Genomic DNA, 24,803 nt, shown 5'->3' with positions numbered 1-24,803 from the left:
CAGGCCTGGATAAATGCTGAGTCATGGAGCCACACCCCACAGCCTCTATAAAGGACCTGCTTTTGGCATTCCAACCTTAAGTCAAGCAAAGTTTCATCTAGTTTGCTGAAGTCACAACTTGGACTCCTGCCTGCCCTGAGAAACCTCGAAAGAATTTGGCAAAGCTGCAGAGGCTTCATTGCCATGTTTGATACGGACTTCTTTGACCCGGTCGTCGGAGGGGGAGGGGGACATGACATGGCGTGTGTGCGAGCTAAGCAATCACGTGTGTGCTGATCGCGCGCAAAGCGCGTGCACAAAGCAAACCAGTGGTAACCCACCACTGGTGCAAATTGAAGTTTATTTTAAGTTTATAAGAGCCATGGTGGCACAATGGTAAGAATGCAATATTGCAGGCTAATTCTGCCCACTGCCAGTTCGATCCTGACCAGCTCAAGTTTGATTCAGCCTTCCAGTAAAATGAGAACCTTGATTGTTGGGGGCTGACTCTGTATACATATGTAACACTAAATATGAACTCAGATGCTGTCTTAGGACATAGTTAAACTCACAAAACTCTCTCAAATAGAGACTTTAAAGAACTAGTAATTGGCTTTGCACACATTATAAGCCTCATTTTAATCTTGGTTATTACACTGTATGTGTTTCTTAGCATATGTCTTAATGTGTTGATCAAGGACAGTCCTTATAGTAAGTTTATGGCTTAATATATTCTGTAAACCTATAGAATGAGTTAATTCCATAACCTTGTTAAATTTGTGACCCGACCAGAAGCTGTGCTAGGAACCACTTTAATGTATTTATCATCTTGCTCTTCATTCATTCATGTATTCATTAGTTCATTCATTTATATTACAATCCTCTTTCCTAGAACAGGATTCATGCAATTTAAATTCCCTTTTTAATGTGTGTAGCAATTTGAAAGCTCATTTTCGTGTCATCCTTTTAGTTGCCTTTGAATTCTTGAATTAGCTAACATATAACGTAATTTGGTAATCCGGAATTTGCGGGAGCAGATGGCGAAGCTTCATTGTTCCAGGTTCATAGGAGACCTTGCACCTCCTAATACTGTTTTCACTATAAATTATACACAGAGAAACCACAGGGTATCTTACAGCATACCAACCATATGTCACAATGAAGAATAAACATCTCCTCATGGTAGGAGGAGAATATTCCCAAGTTTCAAATTGCCATCTGATTCCCTTTCTTTCCAAGGTGTACACCCCATGAATAGGGAGTCTTGCATGGTTCGAAATGTGAGAAGTTGCTGTTTTATTACAAGTTGGGCATGCTTTGTAAAAACGGAAATCTCTTTGAAAATATTGCACAATACGGAACAAAGGCACGCAGACTATGGACAGATGTAGGGAATTCCCAGTTGGCATGTGACAGGACCCAAAAAAGAAAGGATAAAAGAGGAAGTCCCCTCTGAAAGGCATAACATACGGATCAGTAAAAACAAGTAATACCACGACAGAATCTTTGAGCTGAGAAGAGTTACAAATTTCTGTCTTCAGATATTAACGGGCCCTGATTAGGATATTTTATCGTGTTATAAAGATATCAACTTTCCAATTCAAGTTATTTTTGGATTTGATGGAACTTCATGACTCAACCTTTTTAAGTGAATAGAACAGAATAGAATAGAATAGAATAGAATAGAATAGAATAGAATAGAATAGAACAGAACAGAACAGAACAGAACAGAACAGAACAGAATAGAATAGAATAGAATAGAATAGAATAGAACAGTCTATTGGCCAAGTGTGATTGGACACACAAAGAATTTTCTTTGGTGCATATGCTCTCACTGTACATAAAAGAAAAGATACATCCGTTAAGAATCATAAGGTACAACACTTAATGATAGTTATAGGGTACAAATAAGCAATCAAATCATACTAGGAAACAATCAATATAAATCATAAGGATACAAGCAACAAATGTAACTTTCATACAGTCATAAGTGAAAGGAGATTGGTGATGGGAACGATGAGAAGATTAACATTAGTGAAGATTTAGTAATAGTTTGATAGTGTTGAGGGAATTATTTGTTCAGTAGAGTGATGGTGTGCAGGAAAAAATGTTCTTGTGTCTAGTTCTTCTGGTGTGCAGTGCTCTGTAGTTTTGTTTTGAGGGTAGGAGTTGAAACAGTTTATGTCCAAGATGCAAGGGGTCTGTAAATATTTTCACAGTCCTCTTTTTGACTCCTGCAGTATACAGGTCCTCAATGAAAGGCAGGTTGGTAGCCATTATTTTTTCTGCAGTTCTAATTAACCTCTGAAGTCTGTGTCTGTCTTGTTGGGTTGTGGAACCATGGTGGCTCAGGCTGTAAGAAGCCTGTTATTAAAACACAGCTGCCTGCAATTACTGCAGGTTCTAGTCCCACCAGGTCCAAGGTTGACTCAGCCTTCCATCCTTTATAAGGTAGGTAAAATGAGGACCCAGATTGTTGGGGAGGCAATAAGTTGACTTTGTAAATATACAAATAGAATGAGACTATTGCCTTACACACTGTAAGCTGCCCTGAGTCTTCGGAGAAGATATAAATGTAAACAAAAAAACAAACAAACCAAACCAGACACTTACAGAGGTATAGATGACAGACTCAATAATTCCCCTGTAACCCATTCTCCTGCTTAGGATATTTTATCATGTTTATAAAGATACCAACTTTCCAATTAAAGTTATTTTTATATTGGATGGAACTTTATGACTCAACCTTTTTAAGGAAAGAAGTAAAGCTGAAATGGAAAACATTACCCAATCATTCTGTAAGATGCTTGCAAACTTTTCTGGGACCCAAGTTTCTCCAACAAGAACTCATCTTCTTACCACTCATGAATCGGCTACTGAAATCATCTCTGTGTTGTATCGGTCATGGGAAATGGTCATGAAGAACAGGAGGAAGAACATATTACCACATGTAGTGGTCCTATCACAAAGTGAAACAATATTGGACCAAAATTAAATCACAACTAGAAGAAATTATTAAACAAAATATAGAAATGAGGCCAGAAACATTTTTACTAGGAATACTTTCTGGGTCATATGAAAAAGAAATACGATATTTAATTATTCATATAATTATAGCAGCATGAATAGTTTACACAGAGAATTGGAAAAACAATAATATACCAACTGAAGACAATGTGATTAGAAAAGTTTTGGAATGTGCCGAAATGGATAAGCTTACGAAGGAGATACAAGAAAAAGAGGAAACAGAATATTTCCTAGTATGGGAGAAATGGTATAAATGGTTGGAGAGAAAATAAAAAAAGACAAGGAAAGATTAAATAATGGTTGAAATAGGAGTAGAAATATAAGAACAAATAGGAGGAAACAAAAATTGTTGAAAGAAAATTGTGTACACATTTATGTCTATGTATATATGTAAATAAAATAATTAATATTAGAAATATATGTATAAAAGATACATTCAGATTAGGGAAAAAATGTATAAGTATTGGTTACTGAGGTGAAACTGTTGAAAAGAAAAAAGGGATACAATTTCTTTTTGTTTTTTAAAAAAATGTTTAATAAAAATATTTTTTTAAAAAAAGAACAGGAGGAAGAGCTGCTGCTACGACAGTGGTCAGACAAGTGAAACTTGAGCCCAGTCCAAGAAACAAGTATAAATAAATGCAGCTGAAAGCAGGACAAGAAGCAATGGGTGGAAACTAATCAAAAAGAGAAGCAACTTAGAACTAAGGAGAAATTTCTTGACAGTGAGAATAATCAATCACTGGAACAACTTGCCTCCAGAAGTTGTGAATGCTCCAACACTGGAAATTTTTAAGAAGATGTTGGATAGCCATTTGTCTGAAGTGGTGTAGGGTTTCCTGCCTAAGCGGGAGGTTGGACTAGAAGACCTCTAAGGTCCCTTCCAACTCTGTTATTCTAAATTCTAAATGTTTCAGAAACGCCCTTCTCTAATTTACATGAAGATAAAGTGAGAGAGGAGGAGAAGCACCTTAAGACTTGCAAGATTTTGTAACTAAAGGTGCTATAATAAAATCATTTCTAGATCTTTATGGCTTTGATTTCTTCGTCTGGTCTACCCGATATCATCAATGACTTTTGAAGATGATTTGGAAGCTTGTAATTCAAAAAGCAATGTTGGGGGCGAGTCATTGGCCCCAATGGAGAGGGTGCGCAATTTGGGCGTTCTCCTGGATGGACGGCTGTCTTTTGAAGACCATTTGACGGCCGTCTCCAGGAGAGCCTTTTACCAGGTTCGCCTGGTTCGCCAGTTGCGCCCCTTTCTAGACCGGGATGCCTTGTGCACGGTCACTCATGCTCTCGTGACATCTCGGCTGGACTACTGCAATGCTCTCTACATGGGGCTCCCCTTGAGGAGCACCCGGAGACTCCAGGTAGTTCAGAATGCAGCTGTGTGGGTGATAGAGGGAGCCCCTCGTGGCTCCCATGTAACACCTCTCCTGCGCAGACTGCACTGGCTGCCTGTGGTTTTCCGGGTGCGCTTCAAGGTTTTGGTAATGATCTTCAAAGCGCTCCATGGCATAGGGCCGGGTTACTTACGGGACCGTCTGCTGCCACCGAATGCCTCCCACCGACCCGTGCGCTCTCACAGAGGGACTCCTCAGGGTGCCGTCGGCCAGGCAGTGCCGACTGGCGATGCCCAGGGGAAGGGCCTTTTCTGTGGGGGCTCCCACCCTCTGGAACGAGCTTCCCCCAGGACTTCGTCAACTTCCTGACCTTCGGACCTTCCGCCGTGAGCTTAAGACACATCTATTCATTTGCGCAGGACTGGACTAGGGTTTTAAATTTTTAAATGACTAAATTTTAGCTTTGGTTTTAAATTGGGTTTTATTATTTATATCTTATTTTAAATATTTGGCCTTTATAATAAGTTTTTTAGATGAATGTTTTATTTTGTATATTTGTGTGTTTTTATATGGCTGTACACCGCCCTGAGTCCTTAGGGAGATAGGGCGGTATAGAAATACGAATAAATAAATAAATAAATAAATAAATAAATAAATAAATAAATAAATAAATAAATAAATAAATAAATAAATAAATAAATAAATAAATAAATAAATGAGTTACCTGTTGACTGGGGTAACAGATTTAGCGCAGTAATCTTCGTTTAGGATGGTCTCCACATTAATTACCATTCTGTCCAGCTCAGAGTGCTTATGATTAATTATGTACAGCGTTCTTTGCCTCTCCTTCTCTTATGGGGTTTGACTTTCCTATGGATTACCTTAGGAAAAGGATGATAAGGGACTCTCACCTCCAAATGAATTTAACGGGCAGGTGTCTAAGGATGTACCTTCTTTGTGGCTTCCTCCATACGGGATGACATATTCTACCTTGCAAAATATTCCCTGCTTTTAAGCTCCTGGCTTTAGGAAGGCATGAAAACCTTGTGATTTTGCAGGAAACTTGGATGGCAGAAGGGTGAGAGGGTGCCATTAACTGTTTCATTTATTTATTGACTTGCTTTGTTATTCTAAGCCATTTTGAGCCCTATCAAGTAGACAGAAATATAAAATATCTCTTATAAGAAATACCGGAGGGCATTAGGAGTTATTGAAAAGGAGAGCTTGTATATAAATACACACATTGTCTCTTAACTGAGGGTATTTTAACAGAGCAATCCTGCTTCCCACATTTTTTTCAGGTGTGAAGCTGAAATGGTTGCATTTCAGTGGCTCTTCTCTTAGAGAATTCCATGTTGAAGATAATCCTTAGCCATAGAAACACACTGCCTTACATTGGGCTAGTCATTATCTGGCAGCCAATTGGTTGTTGTTGTTTTTTCTTTTGGGGAGAAAAATGAGGAAAGATAACACTATGTCTTTTGCCTTGATTTCTGGTGGAAAAGGTAAGATATAAATCTAACAATTGCAATAAAGCATGACAGATCTATTGGGAAGCGAATAAACCCAGAATATTCCATACTGGCTCTCACTGCCCTTAGAACAGTGTAGGTGAGTTAGTCACGGCAATAAAACTTTGTGCTACATGGACAGTACGTTTGAACATTCTTGAGCCAATTTCTCTTCAAAGCTTCAGAATACTCACTTGGGTATGTCAAGCGATTTTTGCAGCCAAAGGAAAACACGTAGTACTTAACCAAATAAAGAAGCATTTTCATCTGAACTTCATAGCAACTGGATTGAAATTGAATGTTCTCTGATTTTTGATGCAGTGGAAAACTTCCATGTTTAAATTATTTAAATTATGAGCAGATTTTGATCGTGGCTTGCCAATGTCTGAGATTTTTGTGCAACGGGCTGATGTCCTTCTTACAAATCGGGTACTGTAAGTCCGGATACTAGACCTAAAGCACTAGAAACTGGTTTTTATCCCACACAATCAGAAATTCATGTTTGTGCGTTATAAATAGTCATATCTGGATGTAGAAGCAATTATGCTTAAATGTGTAGGTTTTGTGCTATCTCCCCTTTTAAAAGAAACGCTGATTTGTTTTGTTCTGTGTAACTACTGTTCAGCAATATCCCCTCAAGCTTCAAGACACCAATTACTTCCTGTGTTGGATCTAAATTGTTTGCATTTCTCATTTTAAACAGAACTCCAGTTGCACTAGACATTTAATTCTTTTTGAATTCCATACTGCCTAATTGTAGCAAAGGACAACGTTATTGCTTACTCAAAGTCATGCAGAAGAATATATAATTTGTTTATCCTAGATTTTCAAAGTTGAACTGAATCCATCTTACCAGCCATGATATGCACCAAAAAATTGGGAAATTAAATCAGTTGAGTAAAACTTTTCTTCCTTGTACTGGGGGAAAAAAATTCCATGTGTTGGTGAGCAAGACATATCCATCAAAAGCCATCCCTGAATGTCAGATGTACATTCATTCTTCTGGTGTGTTGAAGCCATTCTCTGGACTATTTAAGAATATAACAGAATAACAGAGTTGGAAGGGACCTTGGAGGTCTTCTAGTCCAACTCCCTGCTTAGGCAGGAAACCCTACACCACTTCAGACAAATGATTATTCAATCTCTTCTTAAAAACTTCCAGTGTTGGAGCATTCACAATTTCTGGAGGCAAGTTGTTCCAGTGATTAATTGTTCTAACTTTCAGGAAATTTCTCCTTAGTTCTAAGTTGCTTCTCTCCTTGATTAGTTTCCACCCATTGCTTCTTGTTCTACCCTCAGATGCCTTGGAGAATAGCTTGACTCCCTCTTTTTTTTGGCAGCCCCTGAGATATTGGAACACTGCTATTTAGACGCTGATAGAAGAGAATATTTGTAGCTCAAAGTTGAGCTGAGCAGTTGTTGGTGCTCTTGTAACTTGGTGGTTTTCTTGTAGATATTTCATGATCCAGCTACGGAAGATCATGAGTGCTAGGCTTCAAGTCAGTAAGCCAATCCAATGGAAATCCAGGTTAATTGGTCTAAAGAAAAATAAGAAAGCATATTCGCAAATGAATGAAAAATGCTGTTCCTGCTTCCAGGTAAGGCTGACATCAGGACTAATTATGAAAACCTAAATTCAGAGACTGAAATCTCTTACAGATTACAATTAGGCACAGTCACATACCGTGTATTAGTAGCTATGACCTAGTGCTCTGCGTTGTTCTGGACACAGGCCAAATCTGTTTTCTAATAAATATCAAATGTATGTTGTCTTTCCCAAAGCTATTTCTTTCAATCAGCTATTTGGAATTAGAACTCCACAAATTCTAATGTGGAGATATTTCTGTCTCTGAAAACCAACTGGGGACCACATATATACACCAGGTCAGCTTACAAGATTCAATATGCCATCTGTCTTTGATAACTGTAGTATTTATAGATAATTAATTAACCAAAGGCTCAACTACCTTTAAACAAATGCAATTTTGTTAGGCCAGATATGAAGACAGTATATGAGTCCTTCGGGAGATAGGGCGGTATATAAATTTGATCAATTTGATCAATAAATAAGTCTATTTGATCTTGCAACAGTCTATAAAGTTCACCAGGCTCTTAAACCAATGTTCTTAAAGAAGGAAAAAATAATATTTTGTCTGCGTTTCTAGCTTAAAGAACCTTTAAACCTGATTGAAAATTTAACTTGATAATACAGAAGGCATTTCCCAAATCAATTCCGCAGAAAATTTTACTAACCTTGTTACCACCCCCTATTAGTAGTATCCAACCCTTCAAACTTGCAATTATCTTCCAACTGTCATTGAAAAATTAAATACTAATTAATTTATTAGGTTGATAGAAGAAGCGTTAATTTTCCTTTCTCAACATCATAGCTCTGAACTTACTTGGTCTCCTTTGAGATCAGTTTAGGCCCGTAAAAGAATCTTCCTGAAATCTAATGAAACTGATAGGATATTTTATGTCACCACTTCCAATTTTGTAGTCATTTTAGATGGGGCTAGAGAGCAACAACAGTATATAAAAGTTATATGCTGGGGCATGACATTAGGAGTAAAGATGTTTAGTGGCCTCAGCTTAGTAGAAACCTGCTAATAATAATAATAATAATAATAATAATAATAATAATAATAATAATAATAATAATAATAATAATAATAATAATAATAATAATAATAATAATAATATCAGAGTTGGAAGGGACCTTGGAGGTCTTCTAGTGCAACCCCCTGCCCAGGCAGGAAACCCTATACAATTTCAGACAAATGGCTATCCAACATTTTCTTAAAAATTTCCAGTGTTGGAGCATTTACAACTTCTGCAGGCAAGTTGTTCCACTGATTGATTGTTCTAACTGTAGTTCTAGATTGCTTCTCTCCTTGATTAGTTTCCACCCATTGCTTCTTCTTGTACCCTCAGGTGCTTTGGAGAATAGCTTGACTCCCTCTTCTTTGTGGCAGCCCCTGAGATATTGGAACACTGCTATCACGTCTCTCCTAGTCCTTCTTTTTATTAAAATAGACATACCCAGTTCCTGCAATCGTTCTTCATATGTTTTAGCCTCCAGTCCCCTAATCATCTTTGTTGCTCTTCTCTGCACTCTTTCTAGAGTCTCAACATCCTTTTTACATTGTGGCGACCAAAACTGAATGCAATATTCCAAGTGTGGCCTTACCAAGGCATTATTCATTTCGTGGCGAAGGTTGTAGAGAGTGTGATGGCATGTCAATTACCCCAGTACCTGGATGAAACTGTCTATCTAGACCCGTTCCAGTCCGGCTTCCGGCCCGGATACAGCACTGAGACGGCTTTGGTCGCGTTGGTGGATGATCTCTGGAGGGCCAGGGATAGGGGTTATTCTCTGCCTTGGTCCTATTAGACCTCTCAGCGGCTTTTGATACCATCGACCATGGTATCCTGCTGCACCGGTTGGAGGGATTGGGGGTGGGAGGCACCGTTTTTCGGTGGTTCTCCTCCTATCTCTCCGATCGGTCGCAGACGGTGTTGACAGGGGGGCAGAGGTCGACCCCGAGGCGCCTCACTTGTGGGGTGCCGCAGGGGTCGATTCTCTCGCCCCTTCTGTTCAACATCTATATGAAGCCGCTGGGTGAGATCATCAGTGGTTTCGGTGTGAGGTACCAGCTGTACGCTGATGACACCCAGCTGTACTTTTCCACACCGGACCACCCCAACGAAGCTATCGAAGTGTTGTCCCGGTGTCTGGAGGCCGTACGGGTCTGGATGGGGAGAAACAGGCTCAAGCTCAATCCCTCCAAGACAGAGTGGCTGTGGATGCCGGCATCCCAGTACAGTCAGCTGCAGCGCGGCTGACTGTTGAAGCAGTCATTGGCCCCGATGGAGAGGGTGCGCAACTTGGGCCTCCTCCTGGATGAACGGCTGTCCTTGGAAGATCATCTGGCGGCCGTCTCCAGGAGGGCTTTTTACCAGGTTCGCCTGGTTCGCCAGTTGCGCCCCTTTCTAGACCGGGATGCCCTATGCACAGTCACTCACATCTCGTGACGTCTCGTCTGGACTACTGCAATGCTCTCTACATTGGGCTCTCCTTGAGGAGCACCCGGAGGCTCCAGTTAGTTCAGAATGCGGCTGCGCGGGTGATAGAGGGAGCCCCTCGTGGCTCCCATGTGACACCTCTCCTGCGCAGACTGCACTGGCTACCTGTGGTCTTCCGGGTGCGCTTCAAGGTTTTGGTGACTATCTTCAAAGCGCTCCATGGCATAGGGCCAGGATACTTACGGGACCGCCTGCTGCTACCGGATACCTGTCACCGACCTGTGCACTCTCACAGAGAGGGACTCCTCAGGGTGCCGTCTGCCAGACAGTGCTGGCTGGCGACACCCAGGGAAGGGCCTTCTCTGTGGGGGCTCCCACCCTCTGGAACGAGCTTCCCCCAGGACTTCGCCAACTTCCTGACCTCCGAACCTTTCACCGTGAGCTTAAGACACATCTATTTATTTGCGCAGGACTGGACTAGATTTTAAATTCGAATTGGTTTTAATGGGGATTTTATTATTATTTTTATTATCATCATTTTAATTATTCGGCCAATTATAATAAGTTTTTTAATGGATGTTTTTATTTGTATTTATATGTATATTTTTATCTGGTTGTTAACCGCCCTGAGTCCCTAGGGAGATAGGGCGGTATAAAAATATGAAAAATAAATAAATAAATAAATAAATAAATAAATAAATAAATAAATAAATAAATAAATAAAGTGGTATTAACACTTCACGTGATCTTGATTCTATCCTTTTGTTTATGCAGCCCAGAACTGTGTTGGCTTTTTTGGCAGCTGCTTCACACTGCTGGCTCATATCTAAATGGTTGTCCACTAGGACTCCAAGATCCCTCTCACAGGTACTACTATTGAGCAAGGTAACATATATCCGGTACCTGTGCATTTGGTTTTTTGCTTTTTGGCCTAAATGTAGAACCTTACTTTTTTCACTGTTGAATTTCGTTTTGTTAGATAGTTTTTTTTTTTTTTTGTTTACATTTATACCCTGCCCTTCTCCGAAGACTCAGGGCGGCTTACAGTATATAAGTATAGTGCCCAATGTTCAGGTCTGTCACTGCTTATTGAAGTGCAATTTATTCAGGGGTGAAATGCTACCGGTTTAGGCCGGTTCGCCTGAACCGGTAGTAAAAAAAATGCTTTAAAAAGTAAAAAAAAAAAAAGTTCCAACAATTGCGTGTCACTCAGAGGATCTTCAGAACTTTTTATTTTTATTTTTAAGCATTTTTTTACTATTGATTCACCGGAACCAAACAGTTTAAAATTCTTAAAAATTTTTTTTTTAAAAAAAGCAGGAAATCCAAAAGCGTGCATTTGGTGTGCAGTGTGCATCTGGTGCACACCGTGCATGTGAATGCACGGTGTGCATGCAGCATGAACTGTGCACGAACGTCGCCATGCACATCTGGCACACATCATGCATCTGTGGGCAGCGAACTGGTGGCGACCGGCGGAGGATTTCACTACTGAATTTATTCCTATCCAAACGTATTTGCTCTCCCACTGATGTCCAGTTATTGAAAAAAGCGGGTTGTAGTTGCACCATTTGAAATGTGTTTTCAAGTTTGAGCAACGAGTGGAAGAAATCTATTGTCACTTAAACTTGAGAGATGGCCACACCCACCTTAATATAGTAAATGCAGTGATTGAGCGTCTAATCCTTCCACTCTCCTTGGGCAGTTACATTTTTTTAAAAAAATTACGGTTCGGCTTTTTACATACTTTTTTCTTTTTCTTTTGTTTTGTTTTCTGAACACACTCAAAACTGTAGAAATGGTGGTAGACTTTAGAAGAAACCCTTCCATACTTCCACCTCTCACAATACTTGACAACACAGTATCAACAGTAGAAACCTTCAAATTTCTAGGTTCTATCATATCACGAGATCTAAAATGGACAGTTAACATCAAAAACATCATCAAAAAAGGACAACAAAGAATGTTCTTTCTGCGCCAACTCAGTAAGCTCAAACCGCCCAAGGAGCTGCTGATTCAGTTCTACAGAGGAATTATTGAGTCTGTCATTTGCACCTCTATAACTGTCTGGTTCAGTTCTGCAACCCAACAAGAAAGACACAGACTTCAGAGGATAATTAGAACTGCAGAAAAAATAATTGCTACCAACCTGCCTTCCATTGAGGACCTGTATACTGCATGAATCAAGAAGAGGGCTGTGAAAATATTAACAGACCCCCCACATCCTGGACATAAACTGTTTCAACTCCTACCCTCAAAACGACACTATAGAACACTGCACACCAGAACAACTAGACACAAGAACAGTTTTTTCCCAAAGGCCATCACTCTGCTAAACAAATAATTCCCTCAACACTGTCAAACTATTTACTGAATCTGCACTACTATTAATCTTCTCATCGTTCCCATCACCAATCTCTTTCCACTTATGACTGTATGACTGTAACTTTGTTGCTGGCAATCCTTATGATTTATATTGATATATTGACCATCAATTGTGTTGTAAATATTGTACTTTGATGAAGGTATCTTTTCTTTTATGTACTCTGAGAGCATATTCACGAAGACAAATTCCTTGTGTGTCCAATCACACTTGGCCAATAAAAAATTCTGTTCTATTCTAAATTCTATTTTAACTAATTTCCTAATAGGAAAAAAAAAGAATTATTTCAAAGCCACTATGTGGAAGATTTTATTACATGGGTCGGCAGAGAATCTTTGATGTCCTGCCTCTTTTCCAAATATACATTTTGTACATGTTGCTTCTTTGTTTCCTTTCTACTTAATAGTCACGCTGATTTTTTAAAACAAGTTTCTCTTGACAAGCTGAGTTTACCTTTATTTTATCTTTAAATATAACATATATTCTGTTTCTCAGTTCAACAATTCCGGGTGCTCTTCAATCCTTGAAGAGCACCCGGAAGCTCCAACTGGTCCAGAATGCGGCCGCGCGGGTGATAGAGGGAACACCTCATGGCTCCCGTATAACACCTCTCCTGTGTGGGCTGCACTGGCTTCTGGTGGTCTGTCGGGTGCAATTCAAGGTGTTGGTTACCACCTTTAAAGTGCTCCATGGCTTAGGACCGGGCTATTTAGGGGACCGCCTACTGCCACAAACAGCCTCCACTGACCTGTGCACTCCCACAGGGAGGGCCTTCTTGGGGTGCCGTCGGTGAAACAATATCGACTGACGACCCCCAGGGGCAGGGCCTTCTCTGTGGGGGCTCCTGCCCTCTGGAACGAGCTGCCTCCGGGGCTCCGCCAACTCCCCGACCTTCGGACCTTCCGCCATGAGCTGAAGACTCTTTTATTCCATCGAGCTGGGCTAGCCTGAATAAGTAATTTTAAACGGGGTTTTAGTTTTTATATGTTTAGTTTTTTAATATTTTAGCCACTATTTATATAAATTTTAGTCTGTTTTTTAATTTGTATTTATTGTATTTTTTAACTGGCTGTGAACTGCCCTGAGTCCTTCGGGAAAAGGGCGGTATACAAATGTAATTATAAATAAAATAAATAAATAAATAAAACAATTAGAGCTCCATTTTTTAACTATACTTTTTTTCATTTTTCAGTGAAAAAAAAATGTTGGATTCAAATACACACATTGACACCGAGGATTTTTAAAGATTAATATTCCATTAAAGCCAGAACTTTTTTTTTTCCTTTTAGGACTATGCTATATCATTAGAAAAGAGCCATGTAAGAGTATTTCAATATATATGATTACTGCAGCGAAATTACTATATGCAGAAAGATGGAAAGATCCAGCACGACACACGAGGGAGGAAAGGTTAGTGAAATTGACAAGAATTTACTCAAATGGCCAAACTGATTAGAGAAAGGAAATTATTGACATTCATCAGTGACTGGAAAATTATGGTCCTTTTCCATAAGAAAGAAAATGATTTTTTTGATTTATGGTGTTGGTGATTCGAAATAATAGTTTATGGAAAGAAAGAAATTGTAATGTAATCTTAGAGAGGTTTGATTAGAATTATGTGTATGCATAAGAGGAAGATCTATCTATCTATCTATCTATCTATCTATCTATCTATCTATCTATCTATCTATCTATCTATCTATCTATCTATCATCATCTCTCCCTCCCTCCCTCCGTCTATCTATCATCTGTTTTCTTTTTCTATCTATCTATCTTTATTTTTCTTTTCTTGTTTTCTTTACTTTCTCTTTTCATTTTCGTATTTACTTTACTATATTTTTTTCTTTGAATGCATTTCTTATTATGTATGTAAAATCTTTTATTTTTTTGAAAAAAGGAATCTCGCAGCCTGTAGCAGCAAGTCAAAGGAACGCAAGAATGGCAAAAGTGAAATGAATTTCATAGCACCATCTCCTCTAATTCTACTGTGAACCTAAGACATGTGCTATTAAAAAAAATAATGTTTTGGCTAAAAAAAGTAATGCTACAACACCGTAGCTAAAATCACATAATCATATGAGAAAGAAGAGGAGAGGAGAGGAGAGGGGAGGGGAGAGGAGAGGAGAGGAGAGGAGGGGAGGGGAGGGGAGGGGTGAGAAGAGAAGAGAAGAGAAGAGAAGAGAAGAGAAGAGAAGAGAAGAGAAGAAGATTTGCTGAGCTTTGATTGGTACAATACTACTGATCTTGTCAGGATGTTTTGATGACAATAACATGTATCTTTATCCATACCTGATTGGACCACTCTAGACTGTTTACATAGGACTACCTATAAAGACCACCTAGAAACCATACTTGGTACAAAATACTGTAGCCTTGTTACCTATAAATGAGAACTGTTATAGACAGTGCCTGTTTTGTGCCTCCTGCACTGATAGCCGGCCAAATACATCTCAAAAGATCTGAGCCATGGTGGCACAGTGCAGTACTACAGGCTACTTCTGCTGACTGCCAGTTGCCTGCAGTTTGGCAGTTCGAATCTCACCAGGCTCAAGATTGACTCAGCCTTCCATCCTTTCAAGGTGGGTAAAATGAGGACCCAAATTGTTGTGGGCAATAGGCTGCCTCTGTAAACCTCTTAGAGCGGGCTGTAGAGGACTATGAAGCACTATATAAGTCTAAGTGCTATTGCTATTGGTATCTGATTTTAATTTATAAAGTCCTATATATTTTTTTTAATTTTTTTTATTTGAATTTATATCCCGCCCTTCTCCGAAGACTCAGGGCAGCTTACATTGTATTAAGCAATAGTCTCATCCATTTGTATATTATATACAAAGTCAACTTTTATTGCCCCCAACAATCTGGGTCCTCATTTTACCTACCTTATAAAGGATGGAAGGCTGAGTCAACCTTGGGCCTGGTGGGACTTGAACTTGCAGTAATTGCAAGCAGCTGTGTTAATAACAGACTGCATTAGTCTGTAGAGCCACCAGAGGCTCAGTTCAACCCACAGTACCAATTTCTCCAAACAGAGCTGACCTTTCTCAGTTACTTATCATTGGGTGATCTGGAAAGAATTTGGAGAACAGTACAACCTATCAGTTTGGAATGCTACGGTATATAACTATGAATTTCTTCATATAGTTTAGTCTTTGGCCAGACAGGGGTTAATCGGCCCGTGTCCCTACTCAGAAAATTTCCTTGATATTTTGGGAGGTTGAAAATTTGTTTGTTTTTGACTCCGTTAAAAAAAAACAACACTTGTTGTTTTCTCCATTTTAAAATCATGTCAGACTTTTGCACAAGAATTGGCTGAAACAAAAATAATGAAACATTCTTAGCTGACTTTTTATGTTAGGGTGACTTTTATGCTTTTAGGACTATAATTAGCTACGCAGGTTTTATAAATGGTATATCATCTTCGGATTGTAATCTCATTCTGAGGGTTTCTATAAATTAGCTTCACAGCTTGATTCCGCCTGCTTCCCTCATTCATGTTTCAAGGTTACGTTCCATTTTATATTCTTGAACGTGTCTCTATCCAAGGCCTCCCTTTCTTTCTTTTTTTTTGGCTAAACCGTATGGAGCAGTCTAGTTGCATGTCATGTTTTAGAAATAAATAAATAACCCCATCAAAGAGCTCCTATCGGCTGCCTCTGAAGCATTAAAAGAGAGAAGAGCCTCAACACCTCGTAATTTCAAGGCCTTCTTAATCTACTTTGGGCAAATTATGCACTTAGACTTCTCTCATTTCAATGTAATTAGGCCTATATATTACAAAAAGACTGCTCGCACAGATCCTACCTAATCTCTCATTTATATGCAGAATACCGGTGCCCAAAAATTTAGGATTTTTACCTGTAATGCATTTTTAAATATATATATATATAAAAAAAATAAAACCTAATCAAGTTTAGTATCTGGTTTCCCTGTGGACCAAACACATATTCTTAAAATAAATCAGCATTGTCTTAGACAGTCTGTAATGCTTCTTTCAACAACCTTTCTCAACTGGGTGATTGTTCACCAGGGACACTGTAATTTATCACTCGGAAGTAAATGGTGCATGAGTAACCCATTTTAAATAATCAGTTTATAAGAGCAGCACTACAAAATCCAGATTAAGTTTAAATGATGTTATGTAGTTCTCCATTTTCTACTTTAAATCACCGAAGAACTCTCTTGCCAGGGCTACTGAGAAAGGATGTCTTTCTAGATGAATAAATCTAGATTACTCTAGATTGGTGAGTTCATGTTTCAGTCACAGGATTCAGTGCTTCTCCTAATATTTCAGAAGATGGATGGAATCTCTATAGTCCATCAGCCATAGCAAGCCTCACCTCCTAAATGCTAAGAATATAGCAATCCAAGAACATATCAATCCATTAATGAAATAAAATACAGGCTGGACATTCTGGTCGTGTTACCTATTTTGAATACGTGCTATGTTGCCATGTTATACTATTTTAGGAACAGCTATCCTATACTGTATATTAGATTATATTTGTTTATAAGGTGGACGTACTTTTTTTTAATTTGCATTTATATCCTGCCCTTCTCCGAAGACTCAGGGCGGCTTACACTATGTCAAGCAATAGTCTTCATCCTATTTGCATATTTATATACAAAGTCAACTTATTGCCCCCAACAATCTGGGTCCTCATTTCACCTACCTTATAAAGGATGGAAGGCTGAGTCAACCTTGGGCCTGGGGGGACTTGAACCTGCGGTAATTGCAGGCAGCTGCTGTTAATAACAGACTGCATTAGCAGTCTGAGCCACAGAGGCCCTTTTCAGATAGATTATATTATAGCGGCCTATCGGCAAAATATAGTACTAATTCCCAACGTATTGTGAGGAATTCTTGAAAAACTGAGAGTATTGCAATGACATTTCAGGTTCTTCTGAGACAGATAGCTGACAGACAGGCAGACATACAGAGGATAGATATATGATAGATAGATAGATAGATAGATAGATAGATAGATAGATAGATAGATAGATAGATAGATAGATAGATAGATAGATGATAGACAGACAGACAGACAGACAGACAGATAGATAGATAGATGATAGATAGATAGATAGATAGATAGACAGACAGACAGACAGACAGATAGATAGATAGACAGACAGACAGACAGACAGATAGATGATAGATAGATAGATAGATAGATAGATAGATAGATAGATAGACAGACAGACAGATAGATAGATAGATAGATAGATGAGAGAGAGAGAGAGAGAGAGAGATGATAGATAGATAGATAGATAGATAGATAGATAGATAGATAGACAGACAGACAGACAGACAGACAGACAGACAGACAGACAGACAGACAGACAGACAGATATTCAGCCAGTTTTATCCAGATCGCGCAATCTGGTAGGGCCAACTGAGCAAAGCCTTGCCCACCCGTGCAGATGTCATGGCATCCCTTTTTTGTGATAATTTTCAGCCTCTGTGCATGCCCAGAAGGCTTTGCATATGTGCAGAAGGCTTTGTGCATCCATGCGTGCAGCGAGCATGCATTTGCAAACCGGTAGGGAAGGTAAGTGAATTTCACCCGAGATAGAGATAGATAGATAGATATGCTTATACATACACATTGCCTGACTAGGTGGCTCAGTGGCTAAGACACTGAGCTTGTCGATCAGAAAGGTCAGCAGTTCGGCGGTTCGAATCCCTAGTACAGGTAGCAGGGGGTTGGACTAGATGACCTCCAAGGTCCCTTCCAACTCTGTTACTGTTACATCTGTTACATATATTTATATATATCCTGTTGCGTTATGTCTGCAGTTTTGTCATATGTGCGCCTTCAACTTAGTTTTTGATACCAGCCTGGTAAGTTTTCTTAGCGAGATTTTTTCAGAATGGGTTCATCATTACCTCCCTAGCCTATTGCCTACCTGCCTTCTCAGCTGGCTTTGTGCTTTAGATGAAACTAGAACTCACAGTCTCCCGATTTCTAGCCTAATGCCTTAAACATGGCACCAAAGTGGTTCTCCTGAATTAATTAATTAATTAAACTAATTAAAGAACTCCACGAAACAAGAATATTATTAAAAAGAGCTAGTCACAGAGCAATTTGCTCTCCTAGAAATTTAATTCTGGGAAAGAGAAGAGCAAAATGAAAATGATAGACTTTCTACAAACCTTAAATGTATGGGGAGAATATGACTTCAATCAATTAAATAAAAAAATGGTAGTGTGTTATTCCGGGGGTTACTCCTCGTCTCCATAACATATTCAGCCCTGTTTTCAGAATGTAAGTGATGAGGAGTGCCACACATACAAAACAGAGTATATTTTGACTCCATAAACAAGGAAATAAATACACAAATAAAAGAATATGTTTCTCCAAAATTCTTTCCTTTCAAGTCCAAACTTTAAGGATATCACATTGCGATTGTGAGATTCGACCGAGCAAATGTAGGTTTATTTTAATAGACAGCGTTCCATTTTACAAATTAATATCCTCGCCATCCAAACCGAGGCCATATGCGATGCACTCACATTTCCCTAAAGGAGTCCATCTGTAGCAGCTTCTGTTCAACCCTTTCATCAAATCTTGCTGTGATTACGTTAAGTCATTGCCTTGGCACAGATTATACCAAGCCGTCAGGCTGCCTATCCTCCCAAAGTTCTTTCCTTTGGTTTCACAGAGATCAGGAAGTGATTTTCAAGTTAGTTCCCAATGATGGCATTGCTTAATCTCTTCTCTTAGCATTGCAATCGTCGATGAACATGTTGTACTTCAAATATCCTTGATCTCTGACTTCATTTTTCCACATCTCATACAAGTTTTTTTTTGCAGCAGTTAAACATCCAGCTAAACAATATCTCTCTGTCTGCCTGTCTGTCTGTCTGTCTGTCTGTCTGTCTATCTATTTATCTATCTATCTATCTATCTATCTATCTATCTATCTATCTATCTATCTATCTATCTATCTATCTATCCACACATACAGTCGCACACATATATACATATAAATATGTATATATACATATGGCGCCTGCTGCCGCCAGTAGCCTCCCATCGACCGGTGCGCTCTCACAGGGAGGGCCTCCTTGGGGTGCCGTCGGCCAGACAGTGTCGGCTGGCGGCTCCCAGGGGAAGAGCATTCTCTGTGGGGGCCCCTTCCCTGTGGAATGAACTACCTGTGGGGCTACGCCTTCTCCCTGATCTCCAGACCTTTAAGCGCGAGCTTAAAACTTTCTTCTTTCACCAAGCAGGGCTGGCCTAATGATAAATTTTAATTGAGGGTTTTTAGTGGGGTTTTGAAGGGGTTTCACTCTATTTTTATAATTTTATACACTTATTTTAAACATTCAGCTTATTGAATTAGATTTTTAATTGAATATTGTATTTTAATTTTTATGGTATTTGTGTTTTATTTATGCTGTACACCGCCTTGAGTCCTCGGAAAAGGGCGGTATAAAAATGTGAAAAATAAATAAATAAATAAAATAAATATACATATGGACATATACATACATTACATACCCTGTTTTCCTCAAAATAAGACATCCCCTAATAATAAAGTCAATTTATTGGAGCACATAGCAATAAGGCCAAGTGCTTATTTTAGGGTTAAAAAGAAATAGGGTCTTATTTTCGGAAAAACATGATACATACGTGTGTGTGTTTGTGTGTGTATGTGAAGGAGTGGGCTTCAAAAATTTTAGCAAGGGATTATCTGCTTGGTTGCTGGGTGGACATGACCATGGTGGGTGTGGCCTAGTTGGCCCCCTGCACCATGGCGGGGGGGTGTTTTTGCTCTCCCTGGATCCAGAGACTTTCCTCGAGCCTCTGGGAGGGCAAAAATGGACTCCCCATGCTCCGAAGGCCCTCTAGAGGCCAGAAACGGGCCTGTTTCCAGCCTTCCCAAACTTCTAGTAGGCCTGTTTTTCGCCCTGACTTGCACTTACCTCGCATCCGAAATGGGCCACCTGGGGACTCCTGGGAGGGGCGGGTTGGGCGGGGCAGGACCAGCCAGGAATGGGATTTGGGGGTTCTCCGAACTGCACAGAATCTTAGTAGAGGTTCTCCTGAACTCCTGTGAACCCCCAGCAGCCCACCCCGTGTGTGTCTATAAATAAAACTTCAAGTTAGTAGGGAAGGAGGAATTGCATATGGGTTTCCAGATTGGGAGAGAACTGCAATGCTGCCTTTTTTATCATCTCATAAACTTAGACCCACAAACAGAAACTGTTTCAGTCCACTTAGCCCAAAAAGTCTGTGAAAAGCAAGGACAAAACTGGACATTGCATGGAATGGTAGTTAACTTTCTACTTCTAAATCCATTAGGAAAGTCACTTAAAGAAAACCCTCAAAGAAAGTTTTATTCATTTTCTTCAGCCAACATTTCATGATGGGGGACTTAAAATGCTTTGTGCGATGGAGATCTGAATAATCACTGACAGGTTTTTCTTCAGATGAACTATTCTGCTTGGCTGTATCCCATTCCCATTCATTGAACACATCAAGTCAGATTTGCTTCAGCTATTGAAAGCCAATACATTTTTCATAATTTCCCTTATATCCATAGCAATAGCACTTAGACTTATCTACAGCTTCATAGTGCAGTCTCTAAGCGGTTTACCTAGTCAGTATATTGGCCCCAACAATCTGGGTTCTCATTTGACCAAACTAACTTGGAAGGATGGAAGACTGGGTCAACCTTGAGCTGGTCAGTATCGAACTGATGGCTTGTTGGCAGGGTTAGCCTGCAATACTACATACTACCCACCCTCTGAGATATATTGTTTAGTTTTCTTTTCAAACTGGATAATTATCAAAATGGTCAACCAATGGTCAACTTCTGAAGTTTCCTTCAGAAGTTGTAGGAGCTTCCTCACTAGAAGCTTTCAAGAAGAGACTGGACTGCCATCTGTCAGAAATGGTGTAGGGTCTCCTGCTTGGGTGGGGGGTTGGACTAGGTGACTTACAAAGTCCTTTCCAACTCTGTTAATATCTGTTAATCTGGTCTAGTTTTGGATTATCCAAGGATACTTGGATAAGGATTATGGATACTTCTGAGAGCTCTAGTCGCTAGTCAAGCAATATCACCCTCCCATAATATTTTTTAACACAAATCCTTTGTCAGATAATAATAATAATAACAGAGTTGGAAGGGACCTTGGAGGTCTTCTAGTCCAACCCCCTGCCCAGGCAGGAAACCCTACACCATTTCAGACAAATGGTTATCCAACATTTTCTTAAAAATTTCCAGTGTTGGAGCATTCACAACTTCTGCAGGCAAGTTGTTCCACTTACTGATTGTTCTGTCAGGAAATTTCTCCTTAGTTCTAAATTGCTTCTCTCCTTGATTAGTTTCCACCCATTGCTACTTGTTCTACCCTCAGGTGCTTTGGAGAACAGCCTGACTCCCTCTTCTTTGTGGCAACCCCTGAGATATTCAAACACTGCTATCATGTCTCCCTTAGTCCTTCTTTTCATTAAACTAGGCATACCGAGTTCCTGCACCGTTCTTCATATGTTTTAGCCTCCAGTCTCCTAATCATTTTTGTTGCTCTTCTCTGCACTCTTTCTAGAGTCTCAACATCTTTTTTACATCGTGGTGACCAAAACTGAATGCAGTATTCCAAGTGTGGCCTTACCAAGGCATTATAAAGTGGTATTAACACTTCATGTGATCTTGATTCTATCCCTCTGTTTATGCAGCCCAGAACTGTGTTGGCTTTTTTGGCAGCTGCTGCACACTGCTGGCTCATATCTAAATGGTTGTCCACTAGGACTCCAAGATCCCTCTCACAGTTACTACTGTTGAACAAGGTACCACATACACAGTACCTGTGCATTTTGTTTTTTTGGCCTAAATGTAGAACCTTACTTTTTTCACTGCTGAATTTCATTTTGTTAGATAGCGCCCAATGTTCAATTCTGTCAAGATCTTTCTGTAACTTGAGCCTATCTTCTGGAGTGTTGACTATTCCTGCCAGCTTGGTATCATCTGCAAATTTGATGAGTTCCCCATCTATCCCCTCTTAAAGTGGCTGCAACATTTGACTCTTGCTGTCCCTCTGCCCTTGAAAGGAAAAGCAAGGGTTGCAAACCCGCACAATGCTACCCCATTGCCACAGCAAGAAGCAAGCCATTATGAACAGAGATGGGGATCTAAGGAGAATCTGTTTGAAAGGGTGTGAACACTTCTAAGAGCAAAGAGAGGGCATAAAGAAACAGCTCCCGTATAATTATGCCATCAATCTTCAAGACACTAACAGGCTTGGGATCCCTGCCTTTGCGCTACAACCCTATCCTGTGTCCTTCATCTTACAGGCCAATATTTCAATCATGCAAAACCCAACTGACAAAGAAATTTATACAAGGTCACAAAAAAGCAAATAGCAAGGTGCAAAGAGGCAAACATGGCAACTTATGCAGACTACTCTATGTGTTTACTCTTGGTGGTTTTTTTTTTCAGTTTTGTGATTCCAACAAGTACAAGTTCTTCCACTAACATATATTTCTATTTTAATGTTTCCCATTAGCACGTTTAACACCGTGGCTCTTAGGGAAGCTGACTTCTATTTTTTTTTCCTGGATTCCATTCTGCTGTGGAACGCACAGTTTAAAAGAATTAACTTTTTTTGCAGAAATCCATGGGCAGCAAGGTCATTCTCGTCTAGATATTGCAGGTGTTTGATTAATAGATATCAAACAAATATAAATAAAAATCCTCTAACATTATTGGCTAGTGACCAGATCTCAGGAAATGAAAAACAATCTTCTTAAAACCTAAATTTTCAAGATGCATATTTGCATCACCAGGAAACATCTGGCTAAAAAGCTGTTATTTATTTCATGTTATGTTATACTTCACAGATAGATCTAAAATAAATACAAATCTATACATTTATTTCTTTATCTATTTATGTTTTATTCTCTCTCTTCTAAAGTCTAATACCATGCAATGTTAATATTTTAAAAAAGCAGACATTCCCTAAACTGATTTTCATGTTGCACGGTCAGGAACTGGAAGCAAATTTTTAAGGCCTACGCCTGCGTGAGGGGGGAAAAAACAGTCAATCAATTTTCACAGTTCTACAGACAACTATCATTCCTTGATTAATGCCTCTATGTCTTAATTTATGGGTTCCCTAAATGGTGCAGGACAAGATGGATGGATGGATGGATGGATGGATGGATGGATGGATGGATGGATGGAGGGGTGGATAGATGGATATAGACAATAATCTCAATCCATACTAGGTTAGATTGAGGTTTGCCAATAATCTGATTTTCTGTCCTTTATATTTTCTGTTCCAGCTTTATTCTCTAGACAGAGCAGACACGTGATGTTACTTGTACAGCCCACATAATTCCATATTGGGGATTTAGAATGGATTTGAACTAAAACAAAGAAAACTCCGAGCTAGAATTTCAATTTAATTAAAAATAGAATAGAATAGAATAGAATAGAATAGAATAGAATAGAATAGAATAGAATAGAATAGAATAGAATAGAATAGAATAGAATAGAATAGAATTTTTATTGGCCAAGTGTGATTGGGCACACAAGGAATTTGTCTTGGTGCATATGCTCTCAGTGTACATAAAAAAAAGAAAGGAAGGAAGGAAGGAAGGAAGGAAGGAAGGAAGGAGAAGGAGAAGGAGAAGGAGAAGGAGAAGGAGAAGGAGAAGGAATAGAATAGAATAGAATAGAATAGAATAGAATAGAATAGAATAGAATAGAATAGAATTTTTTATTGGCCAAGTGTGATTGGAGACACAAGGAATTTGTCTTGGTGCATATGCTCTCAGTGTACATAAAAGAAAAGATATGTTCATCCAGGTACAACATTTACAACACAATTGATGGTCAATATATCAATATAAATCATAAGGATTGCCAGCAACAAGAATCTCAGACCTGGTTGAACTTGGATACACATGAGTTTAGGTATAATGTCACATACATGGGTATAAGAGCCATGGTGGGACAGTGGTTGGAATCCAGTATTGCAGGCTAACTCTGCTCATCGCCAGGGATTCGATCCTGACTGGCTCAAATGGACATATTAGAACTGAGAGAATCTTAGGTGGCATTTAGAGAAATCAACTCAGCTTGTTCAGGTAAATGTATGTCAAGAAGAATCCCAAATCATTTCCCAGACTGATTTTATTTTTATGACCCTTTAATTCTTTTATTCTGGGTGGAGTCAGGCTTTCTGAACGAAGCTAAGCATTGACTGGCTGGATGCCCTTCCTGATCCCTATGCAGAGTTTGCAACATATATTTTCTCTTTCCGCCCTGATAGAGAAATATCTGCCGTTGCCTAGAATTGAACTCGACTGGGAGATGAGCATCTTCACCTCTAGACAACCATGCCTCTTATTTCCCAGACTGAAATCTAATTGGTCATATTATAATCAAAGTAGAACTGCGTTGAAAACTTTTGAGATTTCCCTGGAAAGCTTTCTCAGTAATAATTTCATGAGTTTATAACCAGAGAAATATATTTCGCGAGCTGATCGGTACAAGAAAGCAAGAAGTTCGTTCTGC

The sequence above is a fragment of the Ahaetulla prasina genome, chromosome 5, assembly GCF_028640845.1.
Source record: "Ahaetulla prasina isolate Xishuangbanna chromosome 5, ASM2864084v1, whole genome shotgun sequence".
Classification (NCBI taxonomy): Eukaryota; Metazoa; Chordata; class Lepidosauria; order Squamata; family Colubridae; genus Ahaetulla; species Ahaetulla prasina.
This window is presented reverse-complemented; position numbering follows the sequence as displayed.